The 18,786-nt window shown below is 45.2% G+C and overlaps 1 protein-coding gene across 3 annotated transcripts in view; it reads right to left on the reverse strand.

Annotated features, from left to right (window-relative positions):
- Sox5 (SRY-box transcription factor 5) overlaps nucleotides 1-18,786 on the reverse strand; it is a 968,743-nt gene that overhangs the window by 946,338 nt on the left and 3,619 nt on the right. The gene's annotated exons all lie outside the window — the stretch shown is intronic.

Here is an 18,786-nt window from a genome sequence, read left to right on the forward strand (position 1 = left end):
GGGACTTGGATGTAGAATGTGTGAGGACAGTCTTTGGGGTCCTTCCTTAGGAGTCATCCACTTATTATTTGAGAAAGGGTCCTCCACTAGCCTGGAACTTAGGTCTATCTACACACACACACACACACACACAGAGAGAGAGAGAGAGAGAGAGAGAGAGAGAGAGAGAGAGAGAGAGAGAGGAGGGGAGGGGGAGAGGGAGAGAAAGAGAACTAGAACTGGAATTATAAGTGTGCTGCCACACCCTACTTGTATTAAAAATAATATTTTGTATTTTACTCTCTGAAGCTCTCATATTTTGACCATATCCATCCACCATTGCTTTCACCCAGCTCATTCCAGTGTCCCCTCCCAACTTCAGCTGTGGACATTAATAATAACAATAATAGTAATCCTGAGTTTAATCAGTGCTGCTCATACATACATGGCTAGGTGTCCATGCACAGCACACCCAGTGTTTCACATGCATGTTGGAAGTGGACCTCGGGTCCTCCAGGCTTACACTGCCAGTGTGTCAGAGGCTGAGTGCTCCCCCCAGGCCCAGAGGATGTTTTAAAATCTCAACCTTTCCTCTGTTACTTCCTTGTCCTTGCTTTCATTACTGGGAAAACAAAAAACAAAAAAGCGAAACAAGAAACAACTCCACAAGATCCTACATGAGACAGCTCCCGCTGACCAACCTCCTCCCACACAAACACTGTTTCTTTATGGCAGTCACAGTGACCTGGTAGTTCCTACACAGCCCAAGTGTTTCAGAACTCTGATTCCGGTGAGGAGACAAGCTTACCACAGCAGTGCAAGCGTGGAGGTCCTAGGGCGGCCTTCAGGGCTCTGCTCTCTGTTCAGGCAGCTTCACCCACAGAATCAACTCGGTGGCCGGTATTCCAAGCTTTAACCTGCTTCAGGGACACGTGTTAGGGTTTCTCTGCCCCCATGCTCACTTCCTCTCCTCCTCTGTGTGGTCTCATGTAGGTAACCTGAATTTCCTACTCTCTACTACAGCCCCGAACTCTCTTGGGGAAAAAGTTCTGGGGTTTCCTAAGCATGTACAACTACCTTGTTTCCCCTCCCAAGAGGCTGTGTGCATCCCACATGTAACACCCCGTGGTACTGAGAGCTTTGAAGATGCATGCGACTGACCACTAAACCCACAAAGCCCTGGCTCCCTCTGTCCTCCCTGGGAGGTGATCCACCACTTGGGACAATCCATGCCAACCTCCTCTGGCTGCGGCTCTCACCACTGAACTGTCAGTGGCCCCCAAGTCCATTTAGACCATTGATTGTGACCGATTACATGCCTAAGTTAAACATGGAAATGTGTCATGAAGTATCAGATCAGAATGAAGGTTTTGTGGGACCAAACTGACTGCTTTGGACAGGATAGAACCTGTTTTTAAAAACCTCTGTGGCATCACATCACTTCAGAAATTGGGATAATGTTTCTTAAAAACTAACAACTTCTGATTTTTAAATTTATTGTCAGATGCCTTTAAGCTCTTCTGCCATTTCTAATAACTTGGAAACAAAACTGAATATGTGTGTGTGTATACATATATACATATGCATACACATACATATACACATACACATATGTATACATATATATTATGGGTAAGGACTACTTCCTCAATAAGGTGGCTGCATCCTGGTCCAAGAGACCTGACATTCCTGACATTGGACAGCTTTTGCTGATATCAGTCCACTGATAAACAATGACAGTAATCAGTTGAAGAGTCACACGCCCACACTCAAGAATGCTACACACTTTGCACTTCTAAAACATTCTGCGCTTCGGTGGTTTCTAAGTGACAGGTACCTCTACCCATCCGTTACACCAGAAGGGAGAGCACTCTGTAGGTGCCACCATGAGGAGCCGCGTGAACTTCACTTTTCTCACTAGACTATAAGATTCCCGATGGAGTGCCCAAGCCTCCTTGGCTCACTATTGTAACCGCATTACTAAATTCATAATGACAGAAATATTACATATCAAAGAACTGAACACCCAATAAACCCAATTTGAATGAGTAAGCAAGAGTTGAGATGAACTGTAGGTTTGGCTTGGAAATGTAGCTCAGTGGGAGAATGCTTCCCTAGCATAAGGGGGAGTTAGGATGGTTCAAGTACAACATTACCTACGTTAAAGTAATTATTATTCATTTCAAATAGTTGCCCATAGTCATCTTTTTTTGTGAGACTGTATGGGTTCTTAAGCCAATAATGGAAAGATAATTTGTATAATATAAAAAAATCATTTTTATTTATTTAAAATAGCATTGTGCAGCATAACAGGGTTTCTGCCTTTTAACTTAGGGACTATATTTAATATTATGTGATTAGGTTTCCCTAGGGACCCAGCGATGATCACCATATCTTTCTTAAGACAAGTCTATGCCACTTCCCAGTCCAGGCACCTCATTTCCCCTGTAATGAAAAGCAGCAACTGTGCTCTAGTTATTCTCTTCCTTCCAAGAAATTCAAAGCAACCAATATCTTCTGAAGAGGGACTGTTAAATGTAAAAATGGGAACATAACTGAAATGAATTTTTATTAACAAAATAAAAAAAGATGTTAATAAGAAAACCAAGCTATCTAGAGTCAGGCACAAGATGACTCCGTGATAATTCTTATAAACCATGCTGAGTTTTACCAGGAAAAAAAAACTTACAAACACTTAAAATTCCAAAAAGACAGGAGGGACTTATTATATTTATGGAAGGTTTTTGTCTTTTCAGATCCTCTATCATGGAGATGGCACAAACAAAGATAGCTTTTAATTACTGCACTTAGCTGATTTACAAACTGATGAATCCGAGAGAGAGAGAAGAAAAAAAAACAAGCAACACAAGAACATTCAAAAGCATTTAGGACACGAGGCAGGATGTGGGTCATACATTAGAGTCAGAAAAGCAGAGGGATAATGGTGTCAGGTGGCCCCAACCTTTCAGTCAATTATGAGGGTTTGCTAAAGACAAGGAAACGTGAAGTCATTCTGACCCTGGCCAGCACTCATACATATAAACAGATGCACACACATGCTCATGCACCCACGCACACACAGACACTCTTCCATGGGTTTTTAAATACTTTAAAACATTGCAACTATATTCCCAAACCTTATCTTATTTCTCCAATCTGCTTCTTAAACTCGGCACTCATAGAGCATCGTTTAAATGGTTGCATAGGTTAAACCCAATAGCATCAAATTCGACTATAATCCTATAACACACTTTCCCCATTTAGTATAGAATGTGTGCTCCAGAAAGCCAGCCCCTCCCACTCTGTCTTCATGGTGGGACAACAAATGAGAAATGCCTCTACTTTAGCGCCAGTGTAAAGTGCAGTAACTTCTGGGGCTGGGGAAATGGGCAGTTGGTGAGGAGGACATGAGCTTGGATCCCCAGTACACACATAAAAATCATGCTTGGTGACAGAGTGCATGTCTATGATCTCAGAACTGGGAGGAGGAGGCAGGAGGACCTCTGGAGCTGCTGGCCATCCTGTCTGGATCAACTGATGAGCTCCAGGTTCAGTGAGATACCCTGTCCCACGAACTAAGGTGAGAGGGCTGGTGAGATGGCTCAGTGGTTAAGAGCACTGTCTGCCCTTCCAGAGGACCCAGGTTCAATTCCCAGCACCCACATGACAGAAGCACAGACACTTGTAACTCCAGTTGCAGTTGACCCAAGATTCAGTTCTCTCTTCTGCCCTCTGTGGGCAGCAGGCACACACATGGTATATATATATATATATATATATATATATGTCTCTCGATATATGTATATAGACATACATGCAGGCAAAACACCTAAACACATGAAATGTTTAATAATGTGGAGAGTAGTAGAAAAGACACACAAAATCAACCCCTATACTCCACACACACACGCACACACACATGCACACACACACACACACACACACACACACACACACGGACATATATACCCACAAACAATGAAATTTTATAACTTTTATTTGCATTCTTTGTTTTATATGCATTCTTTTCCATACATACATATGTAGTGCGTGTATATATACAGACATGTATCCTGAGAGGAGCTGAGATAGTATGTAATGTAATATGTGGCTGGTCTTGACTTCTATGCAGTCAAGGATGGCCTTCAGCTTCTGACCCTCTTCCTTGCACCTTCCAAGTCCTAGGACTGTAGGCATGGGCAAAGAGTTCCAACTGACTAGTGACAGTTAGCTAAATAAATGTTCTGTCTGTCTGTCTGCCTGTCTGTCTGCCTCACTCTGTGTGTGTGTGTGTGTGTGGAAGAGGGAGAGAGAGAGAGAGAGAGAGAGAGAGAGAGAGAGAGAGAGAGATCAAAAATACAAGAAGGGTGAGCATGCAGTTCAGTTGGTAATAGCATGCATAAAACCTTACATTTAGTCCACCGCACAGCACAGACTAGGTGCGCTGATACATGCCTCTTAGCACTCAGACCATAGAGATCAGATCGGGTCAGAAGTGTAAGATCATCTTCAGCTACATATGGATGTTGAGGCCAGCCTGAGCTATAGAACACAACACCCAGTTGAGAGAGGGGAGGAGGGGGCAACGACTAGGGTAGCTGTTGGAGAGCCCGTGAAGCCAGGTCCAAGCTTCCAAGCCAGAAGCGAATCCACCTCCCCATCCAGTTTATGGTGATACTACCACCACCACCTTCTGAGAGGAGGCAGCCAGCCACCTTACCGCCAACGTTATTGTTTCAGATCATAAACTCTTTCCAGGTCCAGAAGTCTGAAACAGCCCTCCAGATGTCTGTTTTATTACTGGTGCAGGGACACACATCTGCAGTCCAGCGCTCAGGAGGCTTGTGAGTGCGAAGCTAACGTGGGCTACATAGTGAAACCCTGGGCAAAAGGACGAAGAGTTGAGATGTAGCCCAGTGTCACAGCCTGATCTGTGCAAAACCCTAGGTTTCATTCCCAGCACAGAGATAGGGGAGGAGGGAGGGAGAGAAGGGGGAGGGGAGAGTCAGTAAGAGGGAGGGGAGAAGAGAGGGGCGGAGGGTCAGGGGAGGGAGAGGCAAATTGTTTGGTTTTCAGTTTCATTGTTTTTAAATCTAAGTTCCAGGGTGACCATTCCATTCAGTCCCCTCATCTGTTCATCCTATTCCTCGGACCCATCTCAGGTAGTATCCCCAAGGGCTCTCCCCCCAATATCCTGCTGTGGCGAACCTACAGATCACGGACTGTCTCCTGGGGACTCTAATACATGCCATCATATCCACCATAATGAAAACTGAAGTTTCCCATCTGCAGTGCCCTGGATGTAATGTAACTGAAGGACCAATGTGTGCATGCAACGGAGGAATATGTGCACAAGCATGCAGGCATGCTACAACCAGCAAGCCCCCGGTCTCCACATGGCACCCAATATCTAAGGACATCTGTCACTTCATCTGGCAGGTGGGTGCTGTGGTCATTCTGTCACTGGGTCATTCGTGGGCAACAGTAGCCAAGTTATTTAAGAACAGCAGATCCCTCTCACCCCATTCCCTACCGGAAGTTATTGGATATGGTTTGTGGAGAGACTGTCTTGATCTGCCACCACCTCGTTTCAGCCAGTCCCATCACATTGCCAAGGCTCTGCCAGCACCAACCTGCATGTTGTTTCACCAACACCTGGATGTATCTCACCTCCAAGACCCTTTACAGATGCAATTCTGCCTGTGCGGAATCAGCTCCTACTTTGCTAGAGCAGCATCTGCTCTCTTCTTTAGCTGAACTTGGTCCCTTAGCCATGGCACATTGCAGGGGACCGGTCATCTCACTCTCAGACAGTAAAGGGATACACATGCTGCAGAAAATCTGAGAAAATAAAATATCTGATTGAAAGCTGTTAAACTGACTGCAGGTTGGTCCCAACATTGTGAAATTTTACCAGTAACACACTATCCTTCTACCATGGCCAACTGCCTATCTAGGAAACTGTGAGGGTGGTTAGCAGCTATGAGCCATTCAAAGGGGCCACAACAGTTCTACTCTAGAGGTAAATTCTAATGTGTTTTTGCCAATAGGTCTACATATAATCCGATGTTACTGAAGGATGGAATTAAATCAGGACAACACAATAAAAGATGTGGTTTGGAGGAGTAGAGGCAAGGGGTAGGGGGAGCAAGAAGTGAGTCTTTTTAAACCAAGTCTGATTTGTTTAAAACCTAAGAGACACAGAAAGAGCATTCTATTGAGACGTGCAGCCCCGAAAGGTGAAGTGTGAACTATCATCACTAGGATGGGAGCAGTTTCACCACAGAGGCCGGAGGTTTACAGCTACATCTTATTTTAACATGTGTTCATATGGTGGGTTCAATGCTATGCTCAATCAGTAGTTGACTTAGAATTACATCCCCAGGCTTTCCTCCTGGGTCTCACTCTGTCACTCTATCTCACTGAAAGCTAGCAGGCAGTCTCTATGCCTATTCTTGTAGACAAACTCCTAGATCTACTGATATGTGTATCCCTGGGAGAAATGACGCATTGATGTAAATACAAATTTGAATTCCAATATGCAAAATCAGGTCTGACTTAAGAAAACAATTTTTACAACTGTTAAGTGATAGCTCATGGTGAAACTGACCAGAGGGCCAGTAACGTTTCCCTACTGTGTGCTCAATGTATCATGAGTTCTTCATGGCTGATTTGTGCAATAGGGGTGAGCAGCCCTTGTTCTGTAGATGACAAATCAGAGACAGGGAGCTCAACTTCTCAGTCAGAAATAGGTAGAGGAGGGATGAGGAGGATCAGTAACACTCATGCCTTGCAAGCATTAGGACATGAGTTCAAGCCCCAGGGTCTGGGTAAACAAGAAAGGCTTTCAGATGCACTTGTAATCCTAGGTGCAGGGCGTGAAAACAAGCAGATCCTAGATCCTTGATGGCCGGCCAGCCTATCCACATGGGTGAGTTCTGGCCAGTGAGAGAGACACTTGTCTTGAAAAACAAACAACAAAAAGATAAGATAGATAGGTAGGTAGATAGATAGATAGATAGATAGATAGATAGATAGATACATAGATACATAGATACATAGATAGATAGATAGATAGATAGATACATAGATAGATAGATAGATAGATAGATAGATAGATAGATAGATAGATACATAGATAGATAGATACATAGATACATAGATACATAAATAGATAGATAGATAGATAGATAGATAGATAGATAGATAGATAGATAGATAGATGAATAGATTAGATAGACAGCTGACTCCTTATGAATAATGCCAAGGTTTTCCCCTGATCTATACAGCTATGAATTAATACCTGCATGTACAACACAGACGAGAAGGAGGGAGGAAGGGAATGAAAAAAAATGGAGATAGCAAGAGTGAAGAAGGAGAAAATTAAGGAGGTAAAGCAAGAAGCAAAGGAGGAGTGCGTTACTCAGGTGCAGTGTCAGAGCGCCCAACACAAACAGCGTCTTGTGGAGACAAGCATGTTCACAATCCAGTCACAGTAAGGTTCAATATGTGTGTCTCCATGTCCTTCCTACTGCTGTGATGAAACCATTGTCAAAAGCCATTTAGGGAGGAAAGAAATTCATTTGCCTTTCATGTCTCCTCCAGGTCTAACAATCAGAAAAGCCAGAGCAGGAAGTCAAGGTAGGAGCCGGTGCGGAGGCAAGGAGAGATTGCTCCTACTGCCGTGCTCTCATGGCTTGCTCAGCCTGCTACCATACAGCACCCAGAACCACCAACCAGCCCAGGGTAGCTCTGCTCACAGAGGGCTGGACCCTTCCAACAATCACCAATCAAGAAAACGCCCTACTGACTCTTGTCTGTGGGCAAACCTGATGTGGAGGCATTTTCTCAGCTGTGTGTGGTTCCCTCTTCCCAGATGCCTCTAACTTGTCTCAAGCTGGATTTTGATGAAACAAACAAACATACAGACAGACAAACAAACAAAACAGAATATATGACCAAGACCATAAAACTAGCGGTGGGGTTGGGGGTGGATCTTTAGTCACTGCTTCCTGTGAGGACGTTTGGGAAAGAGTAAAGCTGAATTCAGAAAGCAGAGGATGGGCAGGCAGGACTTCAGGTTGCAGTAGGAAGAGAGGCATACGGGGCAAGACTGAAACTGGGAGCATGAAGACGCACACCCTGTTTGATGCTAACTTTCTCTCAACCATCAGAGTCCCCGGGGACTTAATTGGCTCTGTGAGCCCTTCATCATGGGAACACTGGGTGGGCCCCACAGTGAGGTATTTCATTAGGTTTCTGGGGTGGATGGACTGGTGGAGCCGGCAGGCAGCCTTTCGTCCAGTTGTTTGAGATCTGTGGCATGCTTCTTTCACTAATGATCTGAATACCATCTTTCTCTTGTAAAAATTACTGTCATCCAATCTTCTCATCCAAACCCACTCCTGCCTCTTCAATGTGGTGTGTAGGCATCGACAAGAACACCATGGATTCCTTGAAAATCTTCTGAGTTTCTTATTTGGAAAACTCAACTCTTTAACCTGCCTGGGATGCTCCCAAATCTGATGGGAGCATCTTTTGGCTTCACCTCACAGCCTCTCTCCTCTACTTCAGCCACACTACTGTAGCATTGTGGGGAAATACCCCTTCCTATCTTTCTTCAGAGCCTTTGAGCAAACATACTGTACAGTCTGCCTCTGGTCCTTCTCTCTCCTTTCCTTTATGCTGCACTGTCTTTCACTTGTGGCTTCCCATAGAAGGTTTTCTTCCCCTGATTGCTGCTGCCTTCCAATATACCAGTTGCCTTCTTTAGCTGGATATATATCCTCTGAGAAGTGTACAGTGTAACGTTCTAAGTGATGTTCATTATCTGGTTACAGTTTTCCTTCCCCATAGACATGAAATCCTTGTGAACAGATCAGTACTGTTCTACATACAACTGATTCTCCGTCAGTAGCCTGATGACCTAATCATATGAGGTGCTCTGTGAAGATGTGTTGGTTACTGAATGAGGGCAAGGATGGAGAAAGGGCTGTGAGAACTAAATAATGGAGTCTGGTGGGTTCGAGAGCAAGCAGTCCATGGATGGGAGGATTTGAAGCAGATGGAGAGAATAACCACTCTGGAAGAAGTCCCCAGGGATCCAGGAGTCGAGAATAGCTTTGGTGCAGTGGCCACAGCCTCTGTACCAGGCTGGGTAGGGTTAGAAGGCTGAGGTGCTGCTGACAGTTGGGGGAGTCAGCTGCAAAACTGTGCATCTTAGAGCAGATCAACAGGAGACAGAAGAGCAGGCTTCAAGCAAGCCTGGTAGATAGACCAGGAGGAGCCAGAGCAGGCTTCAAGCAAGCCTGGTAGATAGACCAGGAGGAGCCAGAGCACAGAGGCCCATAAAATCCAATCTACAAAGTGCAAGACCCATCCACATGCAGCACACCATGCTTTGAGCTTTTGAGAAAGGGGCAACATGACCCAAATAGCAAACACATCAGGAAGCTTAGCCTGACAGCAGCAAAGAGAGCTCTCTGTGGAGGAAAATGCTGGGCTCGGGGAGACTGGGGCCCTTCCAGGCGACAGGCTGGGTCCTGGAAGGAGGGACAAATGCAGGCATCCTCGTGAAGGATCTCTTCTGTCACGATGCGTAGGAACCTGGTTCCCAGACTCAGAGCTCTCTAAGCTCAAGTCCCAGCTTAGACTTTTATTACTGGGTTGCTTTGGGCAAGCTCGGGCTCCTTGTCTGGATAATGGGACAATTTCTGCACATGATGGAGGTCACCAGGAAGTCTCAGGAAAAGAGCTGCTTAGCAAAGAGCCTAGTGACAGCTACCGATCAGCCAGCGTCAAGTGAGACAGGCAGCGCAGGGCAACAGTGCACCAGGGAGGACATGACATTTCCTGAGAAGTCTTCCGGACACTAGAAGATAGCCACCTATGTCATGAAGAGTTAACTCCCTCCGACTCTTGCCTCCAGCCTTTTTATAACCCACTTCTGGCTTCTGCTCTGGACTCATGCCAGAGCCACTCTCTGCGGGCTCACTCGGGTCCCTTATTCTTCAAACTGCTGGAGGCTTTTCTAAACTTCTGCCTTTGACATTTAGTTGCAGCCTACTCCCGTGCCCCAGTGCCACCCCCTAAGGCAGTCCTAAGTACTCTGCACCCCGACTCTCAGTACCTAAATACGCCACTTCTCCTCTTCCTGAGAGACATCAGAGAGATAAGTCAAGAACTAGTACAGCGTGAGACTTGGTTTTCAAGGGTTAACGGAGAGTGATTATTTTTTCTCTCCGAGGATAGGTAATAGCATGAGATTCCGAAATTAAGCGCAGCAGGAGGAAGGGGAGCCTGCATGGATTTCACACAGTATCACAGGCCTTAGCAATAAAGCACTTTAAAAAATGCCTTGTGTTGCTAATTCCTTACACAATCTCCTTTTATTTCCAAAGCATCGCACGGGGCTGGAGCCACGAGATGCACGTCGATGTTAATATTGCACTGCTTGGATTAGAGCCATTTTTGTGCTGAAACTCCTGCTAGGTTTAGAAGACGTAGTGCCTTTTTCTTCTCCTCCAGGTACATTTTGTAACTGGAATGAATGGCTTGCTCTTCTGATGGGGCTGGTGTCACTTCTATGGACACTACCTTGATGCGCATCTTTCCCTTAATATCTTTGGATCTCATGTCACTGGGAATAATAACTCCTTTTGATGGATTTCAGGTTCCCTCTGACCTCACCACCAGGGCAGCCCCCCTTCAGTCTTCCACTGAATCCTTGGTCAAATAGTTATTAAATAGTTCCCCCTACTCTCTGGACACTGTGGATTTGCATAATAGGAGGAGACAATGTTCAATTAGCCACAGAGCAAGGCTTGGTTGCAGTGGTAACCGTACTTTTACTACACACGGAGGCCATAGCCCATACACGGTCAAAGAATCAATGTACACCTACCCTGTAGAACAATATGTGCTCTTCTCACATGATATCTCTGGCCAGCATATATATGCCTGTTTTTCTAGCTGGTGGGGAAGCCCTGTCAGTTGTTCAGTAGGTATTGGTTGAATGCCATGATCACATGGCAACCGGAACAAACAGGGCTCCCATCTTCCTGGAGCCACAGCTACTCTGAGGTTAAGAAATGCAGTACCTCAGGTTTGATCCTGTCTCTTCCCCAGTGCTTTGTTTACTTGTAAAAACAAAGTTGGTCTAACTAAAATCCACACTCATCTTCTTTCAGTTTGCTCCTTCGCAGCATCTTTTTGTCTCAGATAAAGGGTCTCCTCTTAGCGATGGTTCCAGTAACCCATGTCAGCTAAGGCCTGAAATGTCAGAGAACTCCAGGAATCAAACAAACAAACAAACAAACAAACAATTCAGAACTTTACAAACGAAAAGCATGAGGGAGTCTCACAGCACCTCCGCCCACTGTGCCTGGAAAGAGCAACATTGTTTCGTCTGCTGTGTCTGCTCTGTGAATGCCCACCTGCCAGCTAGTCACTCAGCCAGCTGGGTTAACAGACTGACTGTCACAGCAGCGTCATGGTGCTCATGGCTAAATGACCCTTATGATGAAATCATCCAATGTTATGTCACAGTGCCGTGTCCTTCATCTTGCTTTGTCTCGTCACGAGACGGGTGTGCACAAACTGTAGGGAGTCTCTACGAAGGCCACACCCACACTCAGCATCGTCTTATAATGGTTGTTCCATTCTGTTAATGGCTACTATTGGCACCTTCTAGGCCTGACTTACACGCTAAATTTCCTCATGGTTAGGCCCACACAGAGGAAAAGAGAAGTGGATTTTTACAGTCCAGATCTATCACAATGTCAGGTTTCTAGGGGATCTTAGGCTCTGTCCCCCACAGAGAAAGGGAGACTGATCTAGTGTAACCATAAGCAAAATCTCTAGTGTTTTGTACATATCACTCTCCCATTCTTTCTGCTCCTATCAGTTCATTCAAACAATGCCTGGAGCAGGGAGAGAGTCCTGTGGAAGAACACTTGCATAGCTGGCATGCACAGGCCCTGAGTTTGACCCCAGTACTACAGAAGAAAACAAACAAACAAACAAGTATCTTTAAATACCTACTATGTCCCAGAGACTGTCCCAAGTGTTTGGAATACAAAGCAGTCGGCCTCTGGTCTTCAGCAGACTGACTCTTAGGTTCTGTTGCTGGGAAGTCCTTCAAAGCGAAATGTGACATGGTCACCACCTTTGCCTGGCTCTAGGCCACGGCCTCTCTTTCTCAGGTTCTCTCACTCTGCTTTCAGCCACACTAATGTTCAATATTTGCAAAATCACTAAAGGCTCTTCCGTTTTTAATTCAGAACTAAGAGACCATAAGGGGGTGTGTTTCTAGTCATCCAACAGCCAGCCATGCGCTGTCTCACCAATACCCCAATTCTCTGAGCACCTTACTTACGTTCCATAATCTACTTGTGCAACTTACTACCAACCCAGACAAATCAAAATATTACCTACCACTGGATCTCAAACCTTTAAGTGCCAAAGAATTGCCAATTACACTTGGTAAAACCAGAGGATTTAGGGTTTGTGTGGGGGATGGAACACAAAAGGCTCGATTTTTAATACATGCCCCAGGAAGCTTTCCAGGGGATGACTGAGCAACCAGACGGTGCTGTCCTTCGTTTTGTGGTCAGCATTTATGTATAAAGAATTGCCACCTATGGGCATAAAACAGTTCTTAGTAAGTAAAACCTATGCAACGTGAATCCAGGTGTTCTGTGAGTGTTTGGGGCTGATGTATGAAATGGGTGATTAATAATGAAAACCAGCGTTCTGCTTTCATTTCTGTGGCTGTGATAAATATTCTGACGAAAAGCAACATAGGGAGAAAAGGGTTCATTCGTTACATTGTTTCAGGAAAGCAAAGACCGGAGCCCAAGCACCTAGTCTCGTCACGCCCACAGTCAAAAGCAGAGAAGAAACATCCTTGCTTATCTGCTGTTTATATAAAGCTAGGTTTCTTCACTCTCCCAGAGAATAGCATCCAGCTCATCAAGTGGTGTGGTCTACAGTGGGCTGGGTCTTCCTACACCAATTAAATCAAGGCAATCCAGCAGAGGCATGTCCACAGCCTTGGCCTCACTCATTCAGCCTCTCTGCCCACGTGATTGAAGATTGCAGCAAACGGATGGTTAAAACCAATGAGCACAAACAGTATTTACAAATTACTGCTTGCTCCTGGCTTTGCACAGCATTTCCCATCTGATCCTCCATGATGTAGGATAGCCAGGAAGCCATTGCTGTTGGGAGCCAAAGTTGACTATGCTGCCTGTGAATAAGTCAAGAAGAAAGTTCAAGACAGAATTGTAAGAGCACTCCCATCTCACAGAGAGCAGATCCTCAGCAGTGCCTTGACACAAAGGGAAAGAATCAGGATCTAATAGACCAAAGTCGGGTGATGACTCTCCTGTAGATGGCAGCTGTGGGAAGTGGGCTGATCATGTGACCACATCAGTCTGTTGGCTCACATGTGAAACGGGGCAGATATACAACTAGTGGGAGTTATGCAAGGCTGTCCGTGCGACGCATCCAGCATCAACCCCAGAACATGACAAACAGCTCCAGAGATGTTATGCTAATCTGGCCCCTTCACATCACAAAAAGCTGCCTTTGTGGGGTTCAAGACTGTTCTCCAGCTCATGTGTAAGCCTTGCCTTCTGTGCCCTTTCTGTTCTAGGCATTATAATGGTGCCAAGGGGGCAAGCCCATGTCCTAAGGAGCATACCTTCTATTGTTACCTCTGGTTTGGTTTTTTGGTTCTTTGGTTTGTTTTCTGTTTTGTTTTTTGTTTTGTTTTTGTTTTACCTGAGACTGTGTTATACATATGCCAGGCTAGCTACCATCTTCCTGTGGAGCCAAGGACGTGCATGCTTGAACTTCTAACTTTTCTGCCTCTATATCACACTATTACAAAGATGCACCACCATGCCTGGGTCATGCCATGCTGGGAACTGCACCCACAGCTTCTTGCATACTGGGCAAGCACTCTACCAGTTGAGCCACATCCCCAGCCCACAGGGGGAATTTTTTTCCACTATATAGTTTCAAACTGGGCAGAATGTATCCACCATACCTTTCACTTCCAGTGATATTAACACAATGCTAAGTGGACAGTGATGCCATGAGAATACACACTTTGTAAGGCAAAAGCTAAGAAGAGCCAGCACACACTAATATGTGAAGGGAGCTGGAATTCAGAATATCTGGGTACCTGATGAAGTCCCTACAAATAAAGAGTTGTTTCCTTATATAGCAAAAGAGATATTTATGTACATAAAATGACCGCATAATTTCCTGGTTGAAGCAGAAAAGATGCCACATTCTGTTGGGAGCCAAGGTTGACTATGCTGTCTGTGAACGAGTCAAGAAGAAAGTTCAAGACAGAATTGTAAGAGATAGTATATGCACTTGTTCAAAAATATTTCCAATGCAAGGACGAATTAATGAGGCTGATCCTGCCAGACACTATGAATGGGTGCCAGCACCGGAGAGGAACACCACATATCACAGGAGCTTACAGGCAAACCCCAGGCAACCCTGGTTCTCCATTGACACAAATAAGACCACAAGAGCCTGCATCAGTTCTAAATCACACACACAGAAGAAACAGCAACAACACAGGGCATGTGCCCAGGCCCACCCAGAAAATAATTAAATGGGCAGGGAGAAGAGGGTGCTGGAGGGTGGCTCAGGCTGTAAAACGCTTGCTGGACAAACAAGTGGACCTGAGTTTGGAGCCCCAGTGTCCAAGCCAAAAGCCAGGCACAGCAACGTGATCTATGGCCCAACTGTTGAAGACAGGTAATATCCAGTCTAACCAATCAGTAAGCCCAGGTTCAGTGAGAGATCCTGTCTTAAAGTATTAGGGGGAGATGAAGACTGAAGAAGACATTGGTATCAACATCTCCCGCCTCTGCATATTACCTGAATACCCATAAAGACACGCATGTGCGCACCCTCGAGCACACACACACACACACACACACACACACACACACAAGAACCAAATCAGTATCTTAGAAAAGCCATCACCCAAACTCTGTTACATTTTCCTTTCCTCTCCAACGGTGACGTCCATCTGCCTTTTTAAGCAGAGACCCACAGTAACCCATGCTCATTCACTGTTGGGAAAAAATGATGCCAAAACTTCACAATAAGTATTCAGTATCCTGGGCACAGATTCCCTAGAGGAGTCCCTGTCTGAGGAATGTGTCAAAAATTAGCTCTCTTTTCCTGCCTCCCAGCCTCTGCAGATTCTGAAGCTGTCTCCATGCCAATTTCCCATAGTACAACATAGAACCAAATCTGGGGCAGAAAACAATATATTGGAAACACCTAAAAATCACAGGCCAGGCGAGAACCTGCCACCCACAACTATTCCCTGGTGTTCACAAAGGCACCCCTTGCCTTCATTCACTGAGGGTTACTGGGAGAGTTGAGTCTAAGCGGTATGGTCTCCATCCTCCATCACTGCTTCCCGCTCCACCTCCACACCCGACAGTGCCCCCACCCAGCTTCCCACCCCACCCCAACTCCCAACAGTGCTCCCCCGCCCCCACACAGCAGCAAGTCAATTCTCAGTCCTATAAATGCCTTTTCTCAGATGTTGTTCTCCCAGTGGGAAAAAGAATGAAGTGAGGCCTGACCACCAACCCCTCCACAGTTTCTTTTAATTTAAAGTTACAACAGGAGGGAAGAAAAGAGACTTCCTATTAAGGGACAAGTCCCTGAAGGGGCTCTTAGCTGACAATCGAAGGGCTGCTCATGGCAGCGATCAAATCTAACGCAACAAAGTGCTGGTGGCTCTGTGTCTCATCCCAGCAGGGGCTGGTGCTGAGGGCCACTTGAGTTCAGCACTTTGTGGCGCTTGTAAGTTGGTTTGTAAGTCACGCAGGGGAGCAAAGACTTTGGGAGGTGTTTGAGGCTTGAGATAAAATGCAGCTTGGAGTCCATTGCTGCTCCACTGAACAGAAAGCCTACAGAGGTAAGGAAATGAGAGTTCCCTCACTTGTTCTGTGTTGGGGGAGTTAGCAGAGGATGGTCAAGGTCAGGTGGTCTGTCTGCTCTGGTATGTGGTGTCAAAAGGTAGGGAAGAAATAGACTTTTAAAGGTAAACCTGAGGACTCCCTGGCAGGAACGCCACCTTCCAGTTACAAAAAGTAGTGTTTAAATACATTCAGGACCATCTGATACAATATAGCCATCCACACCTGGCTGTTGCATTTTGAGTATGTTTGAAAGGAGCAATGTATTTTTTGAGCTTTCCTTCTGTGCTGTGCACAGCACAGTCTTATGGGTGCATAGCCTGGTTTAACCCTGACTAGTATCCTGCTCATTTTACAAAGGACAAAAACAAAATGCCAGAGAACTCAAAGCACCACTCATGGTTTCTGGTGGTTTTGCGTTTTGTTTGCTTGTTGGTGGCTTATCCACCTGACTCAACCTGGAGCTGTTAAAGCCAGGGCTGTGTTGCATCTGTTCTGAAAGTCTAATGGACCCTTTTTCAGCCTGTGGCTAGGTACCACTAAGGACAGAGGCCAGATGTGGACTCTGCCCTGATACAAGAGCACAGTGGGAGCTTTGGGTCTCCCACAGTGCACCTCTTCTAGATAGTGGACCCCTCTATAGATGGCTTCTATTTTTGAAGCCAAACCACTCATGAGCTACATTAGTCAGTTGAACTTCTTCCTGCTCAATCTTCCACATCTGTTCTCTGTCTCTGTGTATTCATTCCTATCTGCTTTCAGAAAAGTGTGCAGAGAGACTTGCAGTTAGAGCAGAGCATTTTTATTTGCCTTTACATATTTGTATAGGATGAAAATGTTAATTGCTTAAGGAACAGTTATCTGAGTAAAAGACAGAATCGATATTCATGCCAAATAGAACATCTTTAGTAAAGCCACATTGTCAATGGTCATATAGAGATGCTAACTGGATCAATATTTTAAAGTGTTGATCTCTGCCTTGAGAAAGTGATTTTTTTTAACTCTTACCCTCAAATAAGTTTAAATTATAAAATGAAGCCTCAAACATGTATCATGAGAAACTGGACTGGTTTGGAAGGGAGGGTTGAATTGGCAAAGCAACCAGCTCAGGGCAGACACTCAGCTAGAAATGTCCCATATATTTTTCTAGTGCCATCCACAAAAGATGCATCTGAGAACATTGCAAGCACCTGAGTAAATGGTCCAGTGACAAGGTGCCTGCTGTGCAAACATGAGAATGGGAGTTCAGGTCCCCAGCACCCATGTAAAACGCCAGGCACAGACACACATGTCCGGAACTCTTAATACTCTGTAGATAGAGAGAAGCAAATACTGAGCAGTCAGGACAGCCCCACCGCTGAGTGCTAAGAAACCCTATGTCCAAAGATAATGTGGGAAGGAATCATGGAAGGCACCCAACATATCTAGGCTTTGTCTGGCCTCCACATACATTTGCATACAGATGCAATGTACCCAGAACACACACAAACACAGGAAAGAGCAAACGCAATTTGCACCTTTAGAGGTTAGAAATAGGCACGGGGCCCTTTAGATTTCTGATCACAGATACGGTTTTGCATGAATCACCCGCAGACCTAAACTGAAGAAGCTCCCCAGCTAAGGGGGCAGCGTCTTCTGCTTCCTGGCTCCTTCAAACTTCCCTACCTCTTTAGCTTTGCTTAGATCCATAGTAAGAACAAAGTCCCTCAGTTTGTCAGAGAATACCAACTGAATGTCAACTTAGGGTCCCTTTGTCTCTGTGACCACTGCACTATTGTCTACTATGGATAATGACGTCATCAAACCTTGAAGTAGTTAAATACCAGTTGAGCACACAAAGTACACACACGTCTTTGGGGATTTTGTTTGTGTGTGTGCGTTTGGTTGGTTGGCTTTGGTTTAGAAATTTAGGCACGATGGGGAGTCTCTATACTGGAGACATAAATACTACCAACTCTTCTCAACAAGGCATACTACCTCGATGGCTCACTTTCCCTCTCTAGTCTTATCGCCATGCTGTCTTATTCAAGGTCTTCAGCTGTAAGTGGGACAACCAGTTACCTACAAGGTCTAATTTGGAGGGCACTGGAAACTATCTTTGATTTCTTCCGCTTGCCTTTATCCCCTCACTCTCTACAACTCTTTCTCTGAGAAGCTGAAAGGTCTTAACAAATGGGGGAAGGGGTGATAATATCATCCAAGTGGAGAATTAAGCCATAATGAACTATTTATACCTTTGAATTAATTAGCTTATGAGCCAGAGTTTAAATGGGCCAAATGGGGCAGGAGTCTTGGAAGGGCTCATCAAAGCAACCTGGACTGCCGTCAAAGCCTTCCTGAGATTCAGGGTCCTCGTTAGGAGAATTTTTCAAAGGCACCTACATAGGCAGCTAAAGGGGTGAGGGCTTTTGGAAAACAACTCAAAGCAGATCCCCCCTAATAGTTTTACATTTAACCTTAACTCAGCTTTCATGCCAGGAACTGAATTTGATTGGCAGAGTTTAAGAAGGAGTCCTACAGAAAGACCCCTGTAAGGCCTAATAGCAAGTCCCTAATACACCAGGTGTCTGCTCTCTCCCTTAAATCACAGGACATCTTCAAAGTTAATAAAAGGCTAATTTTGTTCCAAAGAATGTTTTAAAACTCCATATACTATTCTGTCAATGGTAATTCCTCAGGCAAGCTAAATCTTGGTTTATCGGAAACCATTAAGTAATTTCTGGGCATCCAAAATCCTCCTCATACATGGGCACGAGCTGCCATCTCTATGGCACCACACACAGAAAATGAACCTCCAAGACCCCACTTGAACTGTATAGTCATCAACTGTCCCAGTTCTCCC

Source organism: Mastomys coucha, unplaced genomic scaffold (genome assembly GCF_008632895.1).
Source record: "Mastomys coucha isolate ucsf_1 unplaced genomic scaffold, UCSF_Mcou_1 pScaffold20, whole genome shotgun sequence".
In the NCBI taxonomy this organism is placed as follows: domain Eukaryota; kingdom Metazoa; phylum Chordata; class Mammalia; order Rodentia; family Muridae; genus Mastomys; species Mastomys coucha.